Genomic DNA, 2076 nt, shown 5'->3' with positions numbered 1-2076 from the left:
TCCAGGAACTCCGCCAAACCTCTGGAATTTTGGGAAGATCTCCCCATTCCCCAGTGGATACCGATCGATTCCAAAGGTTTTTGGAATGGATTTCACCTCCGGCTGGGCCTGGGGGTGGCTTTGCATCCCTGGAATTCCGGCTGGGATGTGATTCCAGGACTCTGGATTCATCCAGAGGGGTTTGGAATCATCCTCAGGGGCTTCCTTCAGCACAAAGACTCTCCCTGGGAATCTCTGGGAATTCCAAACTATTCCCAGCTCCTTCCACGTGAAATTCAGGACATGGACACCAGGCAGGGGCAGCTCCTGCTCCAGGAACTCCGCCAAACCTCTGGAATTTTGGGAAGATCTCCCCATTCCCCAGTGGATACCGATCGATTCCAAAGGTTTTTGGAATGGATTTCACCTCCGGCTGGGCCTGGGGGTGGCTTTGCATCCCTGGAATTCCGGCTGGGATGTGATTCCAGGACTCTGGATTCATCCAGAGGGGTTTGGAATCATCCTCAGGGGCTTCCTTCAGCACAAAGACTCTCCCTGGGAATCTCTGGGAATTCCAAACTATTCCCAGCTCCTTCCACATGAAATCCAGGACGCGGTGGCTCCTGAGCCAGCCCGGCAGGAATTCCACCAAACCTCCAGAATTTCGGGAAGATCTCCCCATTCCCCTGCGGATACCGATCGATCCCGAAGGTTTTTCGGAGCAGCCCTGGAAGCGGGGAGAGCTCCAGGAGAGCGGGGGGAGGATGAAAGCGGAGGAAGGATCAGCCCCATCCGCACGGAAAAGGGATCCCGGATTTACCTCCCGCGGCAGAATTCCTCCTGGAACGGCTCGGGGCTGGCACGGCCTCACTCTGTGCAGGGAACCTCTCCCAGAGGCCCATTTTTCCCTTCTCCTCTTCCACGTCCCTCCAGGGCGGAGTCCGGATCTGATCCCAAAGGAAAAGGGGGAAAAAAACAACACAGGGAAAAGCAGGATGAGGCCAAAGGAGCTGGGATTTCCTGGAGAAGCTCTGGAGAAGCCACGGAGCAGCTGGAAGTGGCCACAGCTGCCATGAGGTGCCCACCGAGCTCAGAATTCCCACCACGGGATTTTGGGAAGAGCCAGAATCCCTCCGGAGCTCCCAACCTCCCTGGGCACTCCAGGAATTCCAGCAGCAGGGAAACACAAAGCTCATCCCGCTCCAGATTCCCGAAAATCCCCCTGATGCCATCCCAAGGTTGGGTTTTTTCCCTCCCTCCTGTGGAAATCCGGGAATCCGGAATGGGGAAAAAAAAAACCATTTTGGGGTTTGGCTCCTGGAGGCGGCGACCGAGGGGATTTGGGCACTTGGGATTCTTGGAATTCCGGGATTTTGGGGGGGTTTTATGTTTATTGCTTGAAATCCCATAAAATAAAATAAAATCAAATAAAATCGTCGATCCCTGCTCTCCCTGAGCTTCCCGAACGCTGCCAGGATCGGGGCGAGCGCTGGGTGCTCCCCACATTCCCCAAATTCCTTTGGAACGTGCCCCACATTCCTTGGGGCTGTGTCCCCCAAATTCCTCGGGATTGTCCCCCAAATCCTCACGGATTGCTCCCCAAATTCCTCTGGATTTTCCCCCAAACTCCTTTGGATTTTTCCCCCAAATTCCTCGGGATTGCTCCCCAAATTCCTCGGGATTTCCCCCCAAATTCCTTTGGATTTTCCCCCAAAACCCTCTGGATTGTCCTCAAATCCTCACGGGTTGCTCCCCAAATTCCTCGGCATTTTCCCCCCAAATTCCTCGGGATTGTCCTCAAATCCTCACGGATTGCTCCCCAAATTCCTCTGGATTTTTTCCCCAAACTCCTCTGCATTTTCCCCCAAATTCTTCGGGATTTCCCCCCAAATTCCTCGGCATTTTCCCCCCAAATTCCTCGGGGATTTTTTTCCCCAAATCCTTGCGGATTGAACCCCGAATTCCTGCGCATTGTCCCCCGAATTCTCCTGGATCCTTCCCACATTCCCTTGAGATCGGTCCCCAAATTCCTCAGGATTCTCCCCAAAACTCCCCGGGACTCTCCCCGACGTTTTTTGGATTCTCCCCGCTCTCCCC

General features: G+C 54.4%; 1 protein-coding gene across 1 annotated transcript in view; it reads right to left on the bottom strand.

The window, feature by feature from the left end:
• RNF41 (ring finger protein 41) overlaps positions 1–959 on the bottom strand; it is a 15521-nt gene extending 14562 nt beyond the window's left edge. Inside the window, exon 1 of the mRNA XM_017731460.1 lies at positions 800–959. The gene's annotated coding sequence lies outside the window, so the exon portion shown is untranslated. The remainder of the gene's footprint in view (positions 1–799) is intronic.
• Between the last annotated feature and the right edge of the window lie 1117 nt (positions 960–2076).

Source organism: Corvus brachyrhynchos, unplaced genomic scaffold (genome assembly GCF_000691975.1).
Source record: "Corvus brachyrhynchos isolate BGI_N302 unplaced genomic scaffold, ASM69197v1 scaffold1061, whole genome shotgun sequence".
NCBI classification, from domain to species: domain Eukaryota; kingdom Metazoa; phylum Chordata; class Aves; order Passeriformes; family Corvidae; genus Corvus; species Corvus brachyrhynchos.
Note: the sequence above shows the minus strand (reverse complement) of the source record. Positions and strands in the feature narration are given on the sequence as shown.